Consider the following 20,722-nt stretch of genomic DNA (forward strand, 5'->3'; position numbering starts at 1 on the left):
GGCTTTCTGGATGGTTCAGAGGGCCCCTGAAACATCCAGAGCAGTGGTAAACAGGATTATTTGACATGTTTAGTCACATGAGATTGCCAAAATGATGTCCAACCTTCTTTAGGTTATCTTTTGGTGAATAGTAATAATGCATGTTCCAAAATTGTATGGAATTTCTAAAATTGCAATGTCTAAGTATATGCTATAAATCATAATTAAGGGTAAAGTTATTACAGCTAGTGCTCGACTTATGACCACAATTGGTTCCAACAGACCGGTCGTAACACGATTTGGTCATAAGTTGAGTAGGCTATATGTACAGTTGAAATGGTGCATGCAGAGATGGTAGTGCTGCCGGAAGCTGGTCCGCACTGTCGTACGCCCAGCTGGGCAACGTTTGCGCTGCCAGATGCGGAGCAGTCGTGGCTAGCGATTGTGGTCATAAAGTCAGATGGTCGTAAGTTGCATAGGTCGTAAGTCGATCAATAGCTGTATAAACCACGGAGATGACTAAACTTCTTTGTCAGTCATGTTTTTAACTGCACTATCCTGGAAATTTTGTCATTTGCAGATAATTGTTGCTTTGCTTTGTTCCTTCCCAAAAGATGGGTTATAATCAAGCTATAAGACTTTAAATGAAGGTTTCTAATAGCTTTGAAGATTATAACATTGGAATAGAGAAAAAACAGGACTCGTAAAGAACTGACATATTCACGAATATTAAGCAAAACGAGAGTTAACTAAATGGACTGCACTCAGAAAGTTAAAGCAACCTTTTTGACTTTTGCTTGGAATATTGCTGATCCTTGTTTTGTTTTTCAGAGTCAAGGAAACTTATTCTGAACTATTTATGGCCTTTAGCAATTAAGTTATACCCCTGTGAACAAAATCTGAAGCATGTTTGTTTCTCTCTGCCTGGTTCCTTTAGAATTTGGAAACTATCTGTGTATTTGGCAAGTATATTGCCAAACAACTTATGGCAATATAGTTTTTTACATCAGTGCAATAAGAATCCATTTTTCTTTTTCTTTTTTTTTTTTTTTTTGAGACGGAGTTTCACTCTTGTTACCCAGGCTGGAGTGCAATGGCGCGATCTCGGCTCACCGCAACCTCCGCCTCCTGGGTTCAGGCAATTCTCCTGCCTCAGCCTCCTGAGTAGCTGGGATTACAGGCACGTGCCACCATGCCCAGCTAATTTTTTGTATTTTTAGTAGAGACGGGGTTTCACCATGTTGACCAGGATGGTCTCGATCTCTTGACCTCGTGATCCACCCGCCTCAGCCTCCCAAAGTGCTGGGATTACAGGCTTGAGCCACCGCGCCCGGACATTTTTCTTTTTCAAGAGGACACAAGAGGAAAAATTGGTTATTTTATCAAGGCTTTGACTGGAAGGGTATACTTTCCTTTAAGGAGTCAATCTCTACTTGCCGAGCCGATAAAAGCCCCATGGGGAGAACTGGCTTCATACCTTGTCTACACAGTCCTAAATTTCCCTGGTGTGTAACAACAAACCCCAGGGTATATTCCCCAGACAAAGTAGCCACTTCAACAGTATATAAAGTCCTAGGGTCAATGTTAAAGGGGACACTTGACCTCCAAAGTGCCCACTTGGGTCTCTTCCAAGTGTACTGTTCTCTTTCCTCCTCTAAAACTTTTTCATAAACTTCCACTCCTGCTCTGAAACTTGCCTCAGTCTCTTTTTCTGTCTTGTGTCCCTCAGTCAAATTATTTCTTTAGAAGTGGCAAGAATTTAGATTCTGTATACTCTTGTTTGGATTTACGGCCAGTAACTTGGATACTTGCTACCCCTAACAATAGTGGATCCTAGATTCCCAAAAGAAAAATGCTACGGAACAAGGCAGAGAAATGATTTTTGCTATTGTTGTTCTGGAAAAGTCTCTGTCACCTAGGCTGATGTGCAGTGGTGCAATCTCTGCTCACTGCAACCTCCACCTCCTGGGTTCAAGTGATTCTTCTGCCTCAGCCTCCCGAGCAGCTGAGACTACAGGCATGCACCACCGTGCCTGGCTACTTTTTTGTATTTTTAGTAGAGACAGGGTTTCACTATGTTCACCGTGTTGGTCTTGAACTCCTGGTCTCAAATGATCTGCCTGCCTCGGCCTCCCAAAGTGCTGGGATTACAGACATGAGCCACCACACCTGGCCAGAGAAATTATTTTACAGTGCATTTCATTGCAAAGCAATCCAAAGCTGATCAGCCCATTTTGTGATCAGCCCATTCCCATGGGTGTCTTATCTCTCAGTGGGGACATTTCTATACTTTCTACATGGCCAAGAGCATGCTTCTCTGATCAAAACATGCAAAGAGCCGAGTATTTTCCCATAATTGCCGTTTGCCAAAACCCCAAGAGTATATTTAGCCTTAGATTTTGGGAGGGATCTATCTGCTTTCAATTCCTGGGGTTTCATAAGGAAAACAGGTTTTTCCTATAACAGGGTCTGTGGCACATCCTCTGTTTTTCCCAAGGGGTCCCAGGCTGTTAGAAGTTATGCTAGGGCCCTGGCTAGGGGAGGCGAGTTGCATGTGTCGCTTCAGCTGGCGATAGCGGCAGGAGCGGAGCCGGTGGGGCCAGTGCAACTGCCTGGATTTGTGAAATGGCTGCTGACATTTCTGAATCCAGCCGGACTGATTGCAAAGGAGACCCAAGGAACAGTGCCAAGTTAGATGCCGAACTCGAAGTGGGTACTTCGAGTCCTTTATTGTGGAGTCTGTTCATTACCAACAGAGTACTGTGAATATATGCCTGATGTGGCTAAATGTAGACAATGGTTAGAGAAGAATTTTCCAAATGAATTTGCAAAACTTACTGTAGAAAATTCACCCAAACAAGAAGCTGGAATTAGTGAGGGTCAAGGAACAGCAGGGGAAGAAGAAGAGAAGAAAAAACAGAAGAGACGTGGAAGGGGTCAAATAAAACAAAAAAAGAAGACTGTACACAAAAGGTTACTGTAGCCAAAACTCCCAGAGCAAAAAAGAAATACGTGACAAGAGCGCGTGGCCTTGCAGCTTTTCAAATTGATCTTAAAGAAGCACCAAGATTTTTTGCTCAGAAATTCTCCTGTGGTGCCTCAGTAACAGGGGAGGATGAAATTATCATTCAGGGAGGCTTTACAGATGACATAATTGATGTCATGCAGGAAAAATGGCCAGAGGTAGATGATGACAGCATCGAAGATCTTGGAGAAGTGAAGAAGTGAATTTGAAAATTTGTATTTAATGGCCTGAACTGAGAGTTGATACGGCCAAAGGGAGAGAGGCCTTTAAAAATATATATATATTCTACAGTGAAACTGTAGACTGCCCTCATCCTTGGCGTTTTCACTGTTCTGTACAAGGCTGCTTGTTTTTTTAATTGCCAAAGTCAAATAAACAGGGGAGACTGTCATTGCTCATACATGAATAGATTTAGTCAAATAAAAAATTCTGGTCATTTGGTACTGACTTTCTCTTTCTTTCTTTCTTTTTTTTTTTTTTTTTTTTGAGATGGAGTCTCGTACTGTCGCCCAGCTGGAGTGCAGTGGTGGGATCTTGGCTCGCTGCAACCTCTGCCTCCCGGATTCAAGTGATCCTCCTGCCTCCGCCTCCCAAGTAGCTGGGATTACAGGCACCCACCACCACGCCTGGCTAATTTTTTGTATTTTTAGTAGAGACGGGGTTTCACCGTGTTGGCCAGGCTGATCTCAAACTCCTGACCTTGTGATTTGCCCACCTTGGCCTCCCAAAGTGCTGGGTGTGAGCCACAGTGCCCAGCCTGACTTTCTCTTTATCTCTTTTTAACTTTATTTTTTGAAAAACCCAGTAGACTTTTTGTGGGGAGCATTATTGTTGATTATTTTACTGATCTAAAGCTGAGTGATTTTTTTAAAAGAGTTTTAATTTGGCTTCCTCACCAATAATATGTTTCCTGCTTCTTTGATGTGATAGTTTTGAGATGTGTGAGAATCTAATAGATTTGTGGTTGAATTTGCTTTGTTGTTACAAAGTCCACCCTATGGGCACGATAACATACTGTTGGTAAGAATTGTTCGAGCTATTCTGGAGATTATTTGGTAAAGTATACTAAAAGCCTTAAAACCATGTATGTGCACTGTTTGAACCAGTAAGCCACTTCTTCGATATTAGAAGACATTAGAAGAAATAATCAGCCTTTCATAAAACTTATGGATGAAAGTATTCATCACAATATTATTTATAATAAAAAATTGCAAACGTTATAAATGAACAATTGGAAAATGGTTAAAGAAGTGATGGTGCATTGTGCGGTAGAATATTATGCATGTGTTTAAAGAATCATATTTTCTAAGATTACTTGGAAACATGTTTGGTAATGTCAAGTGGGAGCATCCCAGATGTTTATTTTAGAAATTTATCATCATAATTTTAGACTTTTATCATCATTGTTGTGAGTGGAAGGGCGTTCAGAGAGGCTAGGGGTTCTTATTCTGGCTATAATTGTGTGAGTAAAATTCTGCTAACCAATTAAAAATGTGCACCCATGTTCAGTATATCATCCTGGAAATAGCAATTGAAACGTGTCTTCTTACAAGAGAAAAATGACAATTTTAATGATGCATTAGATGAATTTAAACTTTAAGTCAGGTGCTGCAAATTGGAAAGAAGACTTGTGGTGTTTTAAATTTCTGTGGACACTTTTAAGAAACTTAGAACCCATGAAACCATTGTTTATTGCCATGCAAATTATAATCTTGAATGAGTGGTTTTTTTTTTTTTAAATAAAGTATTAGAAAACGTGTGATAAAGATGTAAAATTGAAAATGAAAAAAAAAAGAAGTTATGCTCGGTCTTCTCATGTGTGTGTCAAGAGTGGTGAGAAGACAAAATAAAGAAATATAATTTAGTTGACTGAAAAGAAAAAACAAAACTTTTTTCCAGAAAAATAAGAACCAAGAAGAACCATACAGGCCTTTAAAATATACCTACAGCTTGAATATCTGCTTTTAACTATGCTGACTTTTAACCAAATATCTTATTATAGAACTCTAGCCAGAACAAATAGCAAATATTTCTGGCTTTTGAACAGAGGTTAATAACCTCCCAGGCGCTCAGAGAAAGGGAAATTCAAAATGGGAAGTCAGAAGTTGTTCATAGAGAAGAAGAAAATCAATAAATGAAAACTCACACAGATATCAAAGCAGAAAGGGCTCATTCCCTAAGCCGGGAATTGAACCCTGACTGCCATTGTAAAAAGACAAAGCCTTAGACGCTAAGCAACAGCATTGGGTGGTTTTCATTTTTCTTTCCACAAGGGGCCAGAGCAGTCAATTTTGAGCTTGCAATGGTTTTTAACTTCTCGGGATAATTTTTAGAGATAACTATGACATGAACCCCAAAATTTTTGTTCCCTGGATGGCAAAGACCAAGAGGAAGTATGGCCATGTGGCTTCAAGGTCAAGCTCCTAAAGACATAAAACAAGATGAGAGGGAAATCTCATCCAGTTTTTTTGTTTGTTCTGGGGACCTGCAGCAAAGTTTGTCACTGACCAGTTTGACAGGCTAACTTGAACAGCAAGTTTATGGGGGTCCTAGGCCTGCATTCTATCATATGATGCCACTTCTTATGACAGAACAATGTAGAAAGACAAATTCAAAGCATAAATTACACGAGACTTGCTATAGCTTAAGACTAGCCTCATGATTTTTTTCATTAATTAAAACTTTGTAGAGCAGACAGTGATTTTTGCCATTTCTACAACCAGTTTGCATATACAGAGAGAGGCCAGGAGTCTGACTGGTAAAAAATTCTTACCCTTTTGCCAGTATGCCAGGCTTCTGGGTTTCCTTTCCCTGAGCAGGACTTATGGATCCTGCTTGCTGCACCATAGCCCTGGGGGCCAAGCCTCATGGCAAAGGAAACGTATGTTTTTCCATTTCATGAAACCATAGGCAACGACTTTTTTCCATTTCATGAGGCCATAGGCAATGCCTCTCAATTTTGCAAGATGCTGTCCAGAACCTGCATGGGGTTACCAAATACTGTAAATATTTTCCATTCCAGTTGGAGCAAAATACATATGACAAAACAAACATTAGCCACTCTGCTTAGCACCAAATATTGAACTGTCAAGGCTCAAACTTGCCCCTGGTCAGGCCCTTGTCACCTTTGATCTATTCAAAGTTGATTATAGAAGTTTCACATGTGGTCTCTGGGCAAGATGGTCACTCTGAGTAGCAGAAAACAGAGGAAAGGGAAAGGAGAAAGAGAGAAAAGTGTTGCCTGTGGTGAGGTGGGGAAGGCTAGGAGCTCAGGGAGGCTAGAGAAAGGCCCACCCATTGCAGTGGCAATGAGCCAAATGTTCAGGCAGCCACTTGCCAGTCATGAAAGGATCTCTTAAAGTAGTCCTATGATCCTGTACACACCTAATCCCGTCACCCACAGCCATTAGCAAAGAGTACAAGGCAGATTAAATTCAAAGAGAATAGCAGTTAACATTCTGCAGTGCCAAATCCATTTTTAACCAAGAGGGACTTTACTGAGGCAGGCCTCTAACCCCCTAAATCTTAGGAGGAACTCTAATTTTCCTAAGCTGGGCCCTGAACCCAATCCTATCCTTTACCGAGGTAAAATGCACCTCACTACTTGCTCAAAGTCAGCCAATTGGTGCTGCAGTCTATTTATTTTGGTTAGAGATAGTATCTAAACCAAAAGTTTAGCAGATTTAATTTTTAAAATCAATTAGTCACTTAAGCTTTTTATTATTTGCCTTTCACGAAGTCTTTATTTATTTTTTATTTTTATTTTTTTAGATGGAGTCTCACTCTTCACCCAGACAGGAGTGCAGTGGCATGAACTTGGCTCACTGCAACCTCTACCTCCTGGATTCAAGTGATTCTCCTGCCTCAACCTCCCAAGTAGCTGGGACTACAGGCATCCACCATCACACCTGGCTAATTTTTGTATTTTTAGTAGAAATGGAGTTTTACAGTATTGGCTAGGCTGGTCTCAAACTCCTGACCTCAGATGATCTGCCCATCTCAGCCTCCCAAAGTGCTGGGATTACAGGCATGAGTCACAGCACTCAGCCTCATAAAGTTTTAAATAAAAATACTGATTTTTTTTAGAAGCTTCTGTACATCAATAGGCATCCCAAGATGAGACTAATTTGGGAGACCTTATTTTCAAATTCACTTCAGTGCAGTTTTGTTTATTTGGAACATTCCACTGTAAGTTATCTTTAGCAATATTTTGCTGTTTCTGTAAAACTTTGCTGCTTCCAGGACATAATACTTATGCATGTTTAAGCTGGAAGGAACTCAGTTTTTCAGAAATTAAGGATCCTGGTGGTTGTTGTGGCTCATACCTATAATCCCAGCATTTTGGAGGGCTGAGACAAGTGAATAACTTGAAGCCAGGAGTTCAAGACCAGCCAGGTCAACATGGTGAAATCTCTGTCTCTACTAAAAATACAAAAAATAGCCTGGTGTTGTGGCACACACCTGTAATCTCAACTACTTGGGAGGCTGAGGCACGAGAATCACTTGAACCCAGGAGGTGAAGTTTGCAGTGAGCCAAGATCATGCCACTGCACTCCAGCCTGGGTGATGGAGTGAGACTCTGCCAAAAAAAAAAAAAAAAAAAAAAAAAAGAAAGAAAGAAAGAAAACGAAAGCAAAGAAAAAGAAAAAAAGAAAAGAAAGGATCTCATTTTTACCTCAAATATTGGCTTTGCTCTCAGGTTCCCTTGATCAACGTAGACAATAATCTTTTTCTACTTACGTGCACTTGAAAAATGAAGCAAAGGGGTAGTATACAAAAATCCATGAGAATTTCCAAAAGCCAAATTTTATGCCCCCTGCAACATTGCCATTTACTACCAGTTTCTTTCTGACCCAGTCAGATGTAAGCGATCTCTAACTGAATCCAAGACAATTAATTCCAGATCCAATCCAATACTGAACCCAGTCCAGTTTTTGTCACAACTTCCAAATCAAGATTAAATCAGCAACTTGGTCAAAGAAACTCGGTTCAAAACAAATCCATGGAGCTTTGGCATCTGACAGAGAACTTACCATGAACCTTAACTTCTCTGAGAGAAAAACAAACACAAAGAGTCCAGCAGCTACCTCGCTTGGTCAGTCTGCACTCTTGGGGTCTCATTAGAAACTCTACTTCAGATCCCACTTCTGATGAAAGAAAAACTTCAGCCAAATTAAATTTAAAGAAGTTTAATTGAGCAATGAACAATTTGTGAATCAGGCAGCCTCCTGACCCAGAGTAGGTTCAAAGACTCCAGCATAGGCATGCGGTGAAAAAGATTTTTTGAGAGAAAAAGGAAAGTGATGTACAGAAAATGGAAGCAAGGTACAGAAATGTCTGGATTGATTATAGCTCAGGTTCGCCTTATTTGAACACAATTTGAACAGTTGGCTACATTTGATTGGCAGAAACTCTGTGATTGGCACAAGTGTAGGGTACAGTTTGTTTACACCTCCATTTGTAGCAGTTCATGATGTACAGTAAAACCTTTAGGCCAAACAACGTATGTAAGGAGATAGTTTTAGGCTAAACTTGATTTAACAGTAGTGAACTATCACTTCTACATGATATATATAAAAAATAGAGCTATCACAGGCATGCAGATTAAAAATGGCAGGTCCAAAAGATATTTAATTTGCTTGTTTTTTAAAAAAATTTCTCTCTTACCTTTAGATAATTAAAAGTTACAACAGCCAACAAAAGGTGAAGGCCTTTTCAAAAGAGAAAGAACTGAACTTTTGAGATATTAATCTGAAGAATTTCAGAGAGACAGATTATAGAATTTAAAAATTAAGAACTTCTTGCATTAAGAGTAAGTCAATATTTTAATAAAATATTGTTTTAAACAATTATTTAATTTTGTATTACCATGTTTTTATTTATTTATTTTTCTTTTTTTCTTTCAAGAATGTCCTAGAAAGCATATTTTTAAATATCAAAGTTCGGTTTTTAGAAACTATCATAATTTTCTTTAATTAAAACCAATTAATCACATAACACTTTTATAAGTTCTCTTTTTACTAATCTTATTACAACTTAGACCATTCACAACATACTTGAACCTTCTGGCTTGTCCTAAATATTCCACTTTCTTTTTTTTTTTTTTTTTTTTTTTTTGAGACGGAGTTTCACTCTTGTTACCCAGGCTGGAGTGCAATGGCGCGATCTCGGCTCACCGCAACCTCCGCCTCCTGGGTTCAGGCAATTCTCCTGTCTCAGCCTCCTGAGTAGCTGGGATTACAGGCACGCGCTACCATGCCCAGCTAATTTTTTGTATTTTTAGTAGAGACGGGGTTTCACCGTGTTGACCAGGATGGTCTCGATCTCTTGACCTCGTGATCCACCCGCCTCGGCCTCCCAAAGTGCTGGGATTACAGGCTTGAGCCACCGCGCCCGGCCCAACATTGAACTTTTTATAAGAACATTAAAAAAAGGTTTTTTATAATTTTTAAATTGGATTGGAAATTACCCAATTCTTAATATTTATTAATAACCTTAGATCCTAAATTATATGACAGGTTTGTTTATAAGCATTTATTCCATTACATTTACCTGATTAATTTATTTAATAGTTTATATAGATTGTTTACACAACTGTGATAGTTATTATTTAAAGTTAATTTAAATATTAAATAATTTAATTATTTAAAGTTATTTCTCTGTTAACCTTTTTTTTGAGATGGAGCCTTGCATATACATACACAGCATCAATCAGTATATGTAAGATGTACATTGGTTTGGTCCAGAGCAGTAGTATTACTGGAAGCAGGGGCAGTGGTGGGGTAGGGAGTGGGGTTGGAAGAAGCTTTCATGCTATAGGTGGATTCAAAGATTTTCTGGCTGGCAATTGGTTGAGTTTATCTATAGACCTGGTATCAAGAAGAAAGTATCTGGGTTAAGATAAAAGGTTGTGGAGATCCGTATTCCTTTTATGCAGATGAAACTTCCAGGTAACAGGCTTCAGAGTTAATGGATTGTAAATGTTTCTTATCAAATTTAAAAAGGTGCCAGATCCTTGGTTAATTCTCTCCTGGATCTGGAAAAAGACCTGGAAAGGGAAGAGGATTCTCAACAGAATGTAGCTGTTCCCCACAAGAGACAGCTTTACAGGACCATTTCAAAAATATGTCAAAGAAATGTATTTTAGGGTAAAATATTTCCATTTCTTTCAGAGCCTGCTGTCTGTTATATGATGCTATAAGAGTCAATTTGGCATTTGTGTCTTATTTTTACAAAGAATCTATTTGATGTCAGTCTTATGATCTGTATTTTAATGTTAATGTTGGTCAGTTGTGCCTGAATTTCAAAGGGAGAAGGATACAATGAGGCATATTTAACCCCCCTTCCCATTATGGCCTGAACTAGTTTTTCGGGTTAACTTTGTAATGCCCTTGACCAAGAAGAGGGGTCCATTCCATTGGTTGGGGAGCTTAGAAGCTTTGAATTTTACAAGTGGTTTTGCAAGAGTCTCTCTCTCTCTATGTGTGTGTGTGTATGTGTGTGTGTGTGTGTGTGTGTGTGTGTGTGCGCGCGCGCCAAAGATTTATTTCTTCATTTCTTGCATTTGAAGTATTCTTTGATGACATCCTTGGCCTGAGACTCATTGCCATAGTCTTAACTACTACACAATTGCAGCCAGTGACTTTGCAGGGTTTCCCCTCTCTGTCAGTTTTACAGAGGCCTAACCATTCCCCTAATTTCTTGTTTTCATCAACCTTAATTAGGTTGATTTGGTGTTCAGCACAAAGGGCCTCTATGAACTTGACATACATAGGATGCAAGCACGTAAAGATAGGCTTGGCACTTGTCTGAGGCTTTGGCAGCTTCGCAAATTCCATGTGCTAGGCCATCATGAAAGAGAGTGGTCTTCAGCACCTCTTCAGTTAATACTCTTGCAAAGCAGCATTAACATCCATTACATCTCCAACAGCAATGCCTTCCTCAGCCATGGCGATGGGTTTCAGGTAAAGCTGAATCTTGAACGCACTCAAGCCTCCTCCTCCACATGACTCGGCAGCGACAGGGAAAGAGCAGAAGTCCGTTTTTAAGCTGGTAGAAAATGGAATATTTTTATAAAAGGAAAGATCCAGAAACAAAGGAAAGTTGAAGAAACCAGGATGACAATCTACAGGAAGATTCTCAATGAGATTTGAGAGAGATAAAATAAAAAGTTCTGTGGACACTTTTCTATGTCTTAAGGCAAGGGGTATGGAATTTATTAGAAATGCAGATTCTAAGGATCGACAGCAGATATTTTGATTTAGTATATCAGGGATGGAACACAGACATTTACACTTCAAACCAGCCCTCCATGTTTTTGCTATATAGGTAGTCTTACTGTGCTCTGAGGCAGTGATAAAAGCAGAAAGGGTAAAGTGCCTGGAGTAAAAGGATTTTTGTTATCATCCTTGATTTGCCATTTTACTTTTCATCAGAAAGGCTTTGTGTCTTTTGTTTAGGTTTGGTTTGGTTTACATTGTTTTTATCTCTTCTCGGCCTTTTGGCTAAGATGAAGTGTGGTTTACGTTGTTTTAGTGCCCTGGCATCATATACTGTGCAAGCCTTTAGGAAAGGTTATTTAATTTCTCCAAGCTTCAAATCTTCATCAGTAATAATATTATCTGCCCCAGAGTAATGCTGAGAATCAAATTAAATTATGTATGAGGGTATCTTCTTCTTGTGGCCATGATGTAATAACAGAGACAAGATTTACCCTCCCACAGGAAACAGCTACAAAAACCAGACAACATACATGAAATAATAGTTTTCAGATATTGGATATCAGGTAATGAAGGACAGTGATCCCTGAGATGGGAGAAACAAATGAGATGAGCCCTATTTCTGCCCCATCTTACTGTATGGAGGATGCAGCCCAGAGAGTGGAAACCCAGGTGGAGTCTAGCAGTCTCCCTAAATTTACAAAATGGAATTGGGAGTCTTAGGAGGCAAAGGTGGCTTGAGTTTGCAGGGCAGAATGCTGAAGAGGAAAGAGTACAGAGACAGCTGTGGAGGCTCCAAGATCATGTCTTCAGTTGAGTATACAGCAGTGTATGCATATGAGGAAACTACCTTAGTTTGAGGAAGAAACACTAAAATAATTCAAAGAAATAATTCCTAAATTTCTCAAAGAACTAGGAATATTTCGCATTTCCACAAGCCAAAGTGGAAATAGATATGTTATAATTATGTGTAATAATTGTATACATTAATTATAATTATTTAAACAGGGTTTCACTCTGTAACCCAGGCTGGAGTGCAGTAGCATGAAGCGGCTCACTGTAGCCTTGACCTTCCAGGCTCAAGCAGTCCTCCCACCTTGGTACCCTGAGTTGCTGAGACTATAGGTGTGGGCCACCATATTCGGCTAATTTTTGTATTATTTGTAGAGACAGAGCTTCACCATGTTGCATAAGCTGGTCTTGAACTCCTGGGCTCAAGCAATCTGCCTGCCTCAGCCTCCCAAAGTTCTGGGATTACAGGAAGGAGCCACAATTATGTATATATAAAAAATTATTAAAGGACATTGATTAAAATAATTCCTAAAAGAGTATTTCCTCAATACTGGGAAAAGTTAGTCCTGTAATAAAGGCTGCTCTGGTCCTACCTAACAGAATTTAAACATCCTCCCCATCCTTCAAAGTGCCAAAGTGTTCCAAGCAAGTTAACTGTATCCCTGTAAAAAAAGCTCAAGAATATGTATATGAATATAAAAATATCCAACTCCTAACAAGAAAACATTCACAGTATCTTACATTCAACCAAAAATGACCAGACATGGAATAAAGCAGGAAAATATGACATATAATCAGTCATTAGAAACAGATCCATAAATGACACAAATGATATGTTAACTCAATAAAGGCATAAAAGAGTTACTGTAACTGTATTTCATACACTTAATAATGTAGAGAAAAACTGAGCAAGTTAAATAGACTGGAAGATATTTTTAAAGGTCCAAATTGAATTAGAGACTTAAAGTAGAATGTCTAAAATGAAAAATACATTATTCATTCAGAGCAAGATTCTGTCTCAAAAAAAAAAAGTTTTCAACTTCGTTTTTCCCCCACTTTTTTGGAGGATATCAGTTCCATCTGATTGAGTTAACAGCACTTCTCAGTTCCTAGTACACTCCGCCCCCTTTCTGTGTCCTTACGTGTAAAATGTTCCAATGTGTATGATATATGTCCATTTTATTGGAATATCTTCTTGGGAAATGTGAACTCGTTTATAATATGTATATATTTTTAATTTATATAAATTATGTGCTATAGAGCTCAGTTTGTTTCTTACTTTTTTACATTAGCAGTGTTTTGAAGATGTGTCAGGTTGATGTGTGGACATTTAGTTCACTAATCTCATTGTTGCCTAAGGAATCAATTTTGTCCTGACTGTACTGCAGGCCTCAATGAGCCCTTAGAGAATTGTGTGTAAAGTCAGATGTTTGTAGGCCCCAGAGCAGGTTAACTGGATGGAGATGCAGGTAGTTGTGGCCACATGGCAATGCAGGACATGTTGCAAGACAATCAGATTCTTCAAGAGAGTCCAGAAATCAGGATTTTTACAAGAAATTTCCTGATTTTTCAATGTTGGAAAAACTAAAGTCCAAACAAAATATTTCTGCAAGCTCAATTTAGTCATTTCCTGACCTTCACATTAAAACATTTGAACCAGTGAGAGAATGAGATCAGATTTTTGTTTCAAAAATTAAAGAAAAGATGGACTAGAATAGAATAGAGGAGTCCAAAGATCATGAGTTGAGGTATAAATACGGTTGAATTGAAGGGCCTATGAGCTGTTAAGGTGAAGATTATTGGAAACACAGACCTATCTTCCTGTGAGGAACAAAATATTGTGAGGAATGGGGATTTTTTTATGGTATGAATCATTATTACATAGATTTGGACATACCGTGATTCAAGTTATAATATATAAGTTGGCCAGGAACAGTGGCTCACACCTGTAATCCCAGCACTTTGGTAGGCCGAGGCAGGTGGATCACCTGAGGTCAGGAGTTCGAGATCAGCTTGACCAATATGGTGAAACCCCATCTCTACTAATTAAAAAAAAAAAAAATATATATATGTACAAAAATTAGCTGGGCATGGTGGCGTGTGCCTGTAGTCCCAGCAACTTGGGAGGATGAGACAGGAGAATTACTTGAACCCAGTAAGCAGAGATTGCAGTGAGCTGAGATCATGCTGCTGCACTGCAGTCTGGGCAGCAGAGTGAGACTCTGTCTCGAAAATAATACTAATAATGTATAAGTCATAATGTTGACAACATTTTAAACATATTTAAAATATTATTTTATATATTAGTTCTTTAATGACATGTCAGTAAAATTCTTACTCATAATTTTTGCACAACTGAAGTTCTATGCTTAGACACTTGGCACAGTTTCTTTTGTAGTAGTTAAACTGTGGTTTGGTATCAGACTACTAAGTTAAAATATCTGAATTATTGGCTATACATGTATCTAAAAAGAAAAAAGTTCTGTTAAAAGCTGACTTCTCAGGCCAGGCATGGTGGTTCATGCCTGTAATCCCAGCATTTTCAGAGGCTGAGGTAGGCAGATATGGGCAGATCACTTGAAGTCAGGAGTTCGAGACCATTCTGGGCAACATTGTAAAACTCCATCTCTACAAAAAAAAAAAAAAAATTATCCAGGTGTGGTGATGTGCACCTGTAGTCCCAGCAGCTTGGGAGGCTGAGGTGGGAAGATCTGCACCAGGGAGGTGGAGGTTGCAGTGAGCTGAGATCACGCCACTGTACCCCAGTATGGATGACAGAATGAGACCCTATCTCAAAAAGAAAAAGAAAGATCAAAAGTCGAAGTGAACTAAAGATCTAAATTCAAGAGTTCAAATTTTAAAGCTCTAAGAAGAAAATGTGAAGTAAAAACTTCATGACATAGGATTCTACAATAATTTTTAGATTGGACATGAAAAGAATAGGCAGCAACAACAAAAATAGATAAATTGAACTACATCATAATTTAAGATGTGCATCAAAGGACACTATCAACAGAAAAGACAACCTATGGAATGAGAGAAAATGTTTGCAAATCATGTGTCTGGTAAGGGGTTACTATCCAGAATATATAAAGAACTCTCACAACTTACAACAAAAAACAACCAGATTCAAAAATGGGCAAATGACTTGAATAGACATTTCTCCAGTAATGACCAATAAACAGATTAAAAGCTGCTCAACACTACTAATTATTAGAGAAATGCAAATCGAAACCACAATGAGTTACCACTTCACTCCCATTAGAATGGTCACTATGTAGATAAACAACAATGACAACAACAAAAACAAAACAGAAAATGACAAGCATTGACATGGATGTGGAGAAATTGGAACCCATGTACGTCGCTGATGGGAATGGAAAATAGAGAAGCTACTATAGAAAACAGCATGATGCTTCCTCAAAAAATTAAACATAGAATTATCATATGATCCAGCAATTCTATATTTAGATATATACCCTAAAAAAGTGAAAGTGAGGAATTCAAACAGATATTTGTGTCTGTTCACAGTAGCAGCATTTGTACAACAGCCAAAATGTGGAAACAACCCAAGTGTCCACGGACAATGAATAGAGAGATGAAATGTGGCACATACATATAATGGAATATTATTCAAGGAATTAAAGCCATTTATTTATTTATTTATAGACAGAGTCTTGCTCTGTCAACCAGGCTGGAGTTTAGTGGAACAATCATGGCTCACTGCAGCATCGACCTCCTGGGCTTAAGCAATCCACCTCCCTCAGTCCCCTGAGTAGCTGGGACTACAAGTGTGTAGTCCCAGCTAATGTTTAAATTATTCTTTTGTAGATACAGGGTTTTGCTATGTTGACAAGGCTGGTTTTGAACTTCTGTCCCCAAGCATTTTTCCTGCCCCAGCCTCCCAAAGTGTTGAGGTTATAGATGTGAGCCACCATGCATTCCCAAAGCCTTTAACGTCGTTAAAGAAATTACAGCCTGTAGAAAAAGCAAACTGTTTTTCCTCTGCTCTCACATCACACCATAAAAGACTTCTGTGACCGCTGATCCCAAGAAATGAGTGGAGATTTCTCTCCACCAGGAACCAATCAATTAGTTCTGCAGCAGGGTCTTCAGCTGACACCAGCTAACTATCCTCTAATTCAGTTCAATGCTGACACTGTCTACCTGGAGAAGGCATTAGATCCCACAGGTTGAGGGCTTACTCCCACAAGACTGCCCACTACTTCTGATGCCATTTGTAAGTTCCATATTGTTTATTGTTTTACCTGTGCTTCTGACCAATCAACAATAAATTGGGCTTCCCAAAACCCTCTCAATGGGTTTGATTTATTTGCTAGAGCAACTCTCAGAACTCAGGGAAATACATTTACTGGTTTATTATAAAGGATATTACAAAGGATCCAGATAAAGAGATTCATGGGGTGAGTTATGGGGGAAGGCACATGGTGTTTCCATGCCCTCTCTGGTTATGCCACCCTCCAGAAATCTCCATGTGTTTAGCTCTCCAGAAGCTCCCTGAACCCAACTGTTTTGGGATTTTATAGACGTTTCATTGTGTAGGCATGATTGATTAAATAATTGGCCATGGATGATCAACTTGACCTTCAGCCGGTCTCCCATTCCCAGAGGATTGGAGGTGAGGTTAAAAGTCCCAACCCTCTAATGATGCCTTGTTCTTTCCAGTGACCAGCCCCCATCCTGAAGCTACCCAGGGCTCCCCAGTCACCAGTCAACTCATTAGAATACATAAAGACACTGGTGACTTTGGAGATTCCAAGGATTTTAGGAGTTGTATGACAGGAGACAGGACAAAAACCAAATATATATTTCACAATATCCCATAAAGCCTCAAAGGAATTGAAAAAGAAATTCTGATCCATGCTACAAAATGAATAAGCCTTGAAAATATTATGCAAAATGAAAGAAGCCAGACACAAAAGGACAAATATTGTTTGATTCCTTTTACATAAGGTACCTAGAATAGTCAAATTCATAGAGACAGCAAGTACAATGGTGGTGTCCCAGGGCTGGGGCAAGGGGATAACAGGATGTTATTATTTAGTAGCTACAGATTTTCAGTTGGGGATGATGAAAAGTTCTGTAGATGGATAGTAGCACTGGTTATACAACAATGTGATATACTTAATGCCACTTAACTATACACTTTAAACTGGTTAAAATGGTAAAATTTTATGTTATATGTATTTTAACATAGTTAAAAAAAAAACAACAAGGCTGGGCATGGTAGCTCAAGCCTGTAATCACAGCAGGAGGATGAGGCAGGTGGATCACCTGAAGTCAGGATTTCAAGACCAGCCTGGCCAACATGGTGAAACCCTGTCTCTACTAAAAATACAAAAATTAGCCAGGCATGGTGGTGCATGCCTGTAATCCCAGCTACTTGGGAGGCCAAGGCAAGAGAATCACTTGAACCTGGGAGGCAGTGGTTGCAGTGAGCCAAGGTTGCGCCATTGCACTCCAACCTGGGTGACAAACCGAGACTCCATCTCAAAACAAAACAAAACAAACAAAAACTAATAGCCATTTCCCAAACATTATCAACCCAATCTGTTGATAGGACAATTCTGTGTTAACTATTTACCATAGTAAGGAAGAAAAGAGCTTTGGCAATCTCAGAAGGGAAAAGTAAGACCAAAATTTATTGATCTTGTAACTAGCCACTGAATATTAAAAATTTTTTTATTGAGAATTGGAAGTTTGGTTTAAGGCGTTTCTTTCAATACAGAGTACTTGATAAGGGTTGAGTAGAAATCATAATACAACTGTAGGCATGAAGGGAGTGTTTCCCTCATCTACAAAGGTTTGACTCTGCTGAAATTAACTGACAATAGGTTAACATGAGAAAAGCACACAATCAAGAATGGGAATCATACAAAGTATGAGACTCAAACAAGGATGAGATTGTTGAAGCTTAAATAACCTCTCCAGGGAGTGTGATGGTATACACCTGTTCTTTCAGCTAACTTGAGAGATTGAGGCAAGAGGATTCCTTGGGTCCAGGAAATGGGGACCAGCCTAGGCAACACAGCAAGACCTGTCTCAATAAATAAATAATAAATAAATAAATAAATAAATAAATAAGAAAAGTTGCATGCTGGGCTTAATACCTAGGTGATGGGTTGATAGGTGCAGCAAACCACCGTGGTACATGTTTACTTATGTAACAAACCTGTACATCCTGCACAGGTAACATGAAACTTAATAAGAAAAAGAAGGAAAGAAAAAAGAAAATCATCTTCACGGGGGAGAGGAAAAGGAAATATATAAATGATTTTGAGGGGTGGTAAATGATTTTCAGTGGAACCTAATGAGCCCAAAGAACAGACAATGGCCTGGGACAAAGTTCCTTTGAGCTCTGGGGGTGTGGGCGGCAAATGTTTGAAAGGCGAGGGGCAGAGCTGCACTGTGAACAAGTGTTGTCTTACGTAGATCATGTCTCCCAGGTAAACTGTTGGAGCTGTCCTCAGAATAGGGGACAAGTCTGTGTAGGCATGGTGATGACTTTTAGTCTCTTTGATTTTGTGGTAATCTTTCCTGCTTGAGATTCCTAGGCTAGGGGGTCTTAAAACAGTTGCAGTCCTTTTGGATAGAAATTTCTTCTGGTGGTTAATCTTTCCTGGTTATTTAATGACATTTCTAGGATAAGAGGTCTTAAAACAATTGCAGTTCTTTTGGATAGAAATTTCTTCAGTAAGGCCAGGTGTGGTGGTTCGCATCTGTAATCCCAGAAATTTGGGAGGCCAAGGTGGGAGGATCACTTGACGCCAGGAGTTTGAGACCATCCTGGAAAACATGGCAAAACCCTGTCTCTATTTAAAAATACAAAAATTTAGCCAGGCATGGAGGTGCCTGCCTGTGGTCCCAGCTACTTGGAAGGCTGAGGGACAAGAATTGCTTAAACCCAGGAGGCGGAGGTTGCAGTGAGCTGAGATCGTGCCACTGCAATCCAGGCTGGACAGTGGAGCAAGACTCTGTCTCAAAGAAAAAAAAAAAAGAAAAAGTTGAAGTTTCCTCAGTCAGGTAAAGAAATTCCAGAGAGAATCCTTCTCTGTGGGCTGGAGGAACAAGAGAAGGTTAGAATGCCTTCAGTTCTGAAGCAGCTTCTAAGATCTCTAATTTCTTTTCTTTCTTTCTTTCTTTCTTTTTTTTTTTTTTTTTTTGAGATGGAGTTTCACTTTGTATCCCAGGCTGGAAGGCTGGAGTGCAATGGCACGATCTCGGCCCACTGCAACCTCTGCCTCCCAGGTTCACACAATTCTCCTGCCTTAGCCTCCTGAGTAGCTGGGATTACAGGTGCCTGCCACTATGCTCAGCTAATTTTTTGTATTTTTAGTAGGGATAGGGTTTCACCATATTGGCCAGGCTGGTTTTGAACTCCTGACCTTGTGATTTGCCAGCCTTGGCCTCCCAAAGTGTTGGGATTACAGGCATGAGCCCCTTTGCCTGGCCAGATCTTCTGATTTCTTTTGATTCAAAAGTGCTCAACATACCAAAGCACTTGCATTAGTTCATTTTCAAACTGCTATAAAGAAATACCTGAGACTGGTTATTTATAAAGAAAGAGGTTCAACTGATTCACAGTTCCACATGGCTGAGAGGCCTCAGGAAACTTACAATCATGGTGGAAAGCAAAGGGGAAGCAAGGCACGTCTTTTTTTTTTTTTTTCCCCCCATGCATTTATTCTCTGAACAAGGCACGTCTTACATGGCAGCAGGAGAGAGTGGGAGCACAGGGGAAACTGCCAGTTTTAAACCATCAGATCTTGTGAGAACTCACTCACTATCTGAGAACAGCATGATCCAGTCACCTACCCTGTGGAGTTTACAATTCAAGATGAGGCTTGAGTGGGGACGCAAAGCCAAACCATACCAGCACCATACTTTAGAATATTGTTTTCTGAGACCCACTCAATGGTCTAGCATTGATGGAAACAGCAAGGCAAGGATTTTTAGAAGGATTTAAAGAATACTTTTTCAAAGAATAACTTTGAGATGTAATTCACATACCATATAATTCTCCTATCTACAGTATACAATTCAGTAGTTTTTAGTATATCCACAGAGTTGGGCAACAATCACTATAATAAATTTGAGAACATATTTTTCATGACAAAAAGAAACCCCCTACACATTTGCAGTCACTCCCCCTTTACCCAAACCCTTCCCATGGCCACTACCACTAGGCAGTCACCAATCTACTTTTTTTTTTTTTCCGAGAATGGAGTTTCACTTTTTTTTTTGCCTAGGCTGGAGTGCAATGGCGAGATCTCGGCTCACCGCAACCTCTGCCTCCTGGGTTCAAGCGTTTCTCCTGGGCCAGCTTCTTGAGTAGCTGGGATTATAGGCATGTGCCACCATGCTGCCTGGCTAATTTTGCATCTTTAGTAGAGACAGGGTTTTTCCATGTTGGTGAGGCTGGTCTCAAACCCCTGACATCAGATGATCTGTCCACCTCAGCCTCCCAAAGTGCTGGGATTCAGATGTGAGCCACTGCACCTGGCCACTTTCTTTTTTTTTAACTTAGAGACAGGGTCTAGCTATTTTGCTCAGGTTGGTCTCAAAGTTCTGGGCTCAAGTGATTCTCCCACCTCAGCCTCCCAAGTTGATACAGGCATGCACCTCTGCACACGATATATGATCCCTTGTGGCTGGGTTCTTTCACTTAGCGTAATATTTTCATGGT

General features: G+C 39.5%; 1 long non-coding RNA gene and 1 pseudogene across 2 annotated transcripts; both read left to right on the forward strand.

Annotated features, from left to right (window-relative positions):
- Positions 1 to 645: 645 nt before the first annotated feature.
- LOC116556073 lies at positions 646 to 16,055 on the forward strand. Its single transcript, XR_004270817.1, has 3 exons — positions 646 to 856; positions 5,881 to 5,889; positions 16,046 to 16,055. It is a non-coding gene; the product is annotated as an uncharacterized LOC116556073 (long non-coding RNA).
- LOC116556072 lies at positions 2,512 to 3,451 on the forward strand (annotated as a pseudogene). The gene has a single exon (XR_004270816.1). The product of XR_004270816.1 is annotated as a density-regulated protein pseudogene (transcript).
- Positions 16,056 to 20,722: the final 4,667 nt, after the last annotated feature.

Source organism: Sapajus apella, unplaced genomic scaffold (genome assembly GCF_009761245.1).
Source record: "Sapajus apella isolate SASKATOON/1434 unplaced genomic scaffold, GSC_monkey_1.0 scaffold16, whole genome shotgun sequence".
NCBI lineage: Eukaryota > Metazoa > Chordata > Mammalia > Primates > Cebidae > Sapajus > Sapajus apella.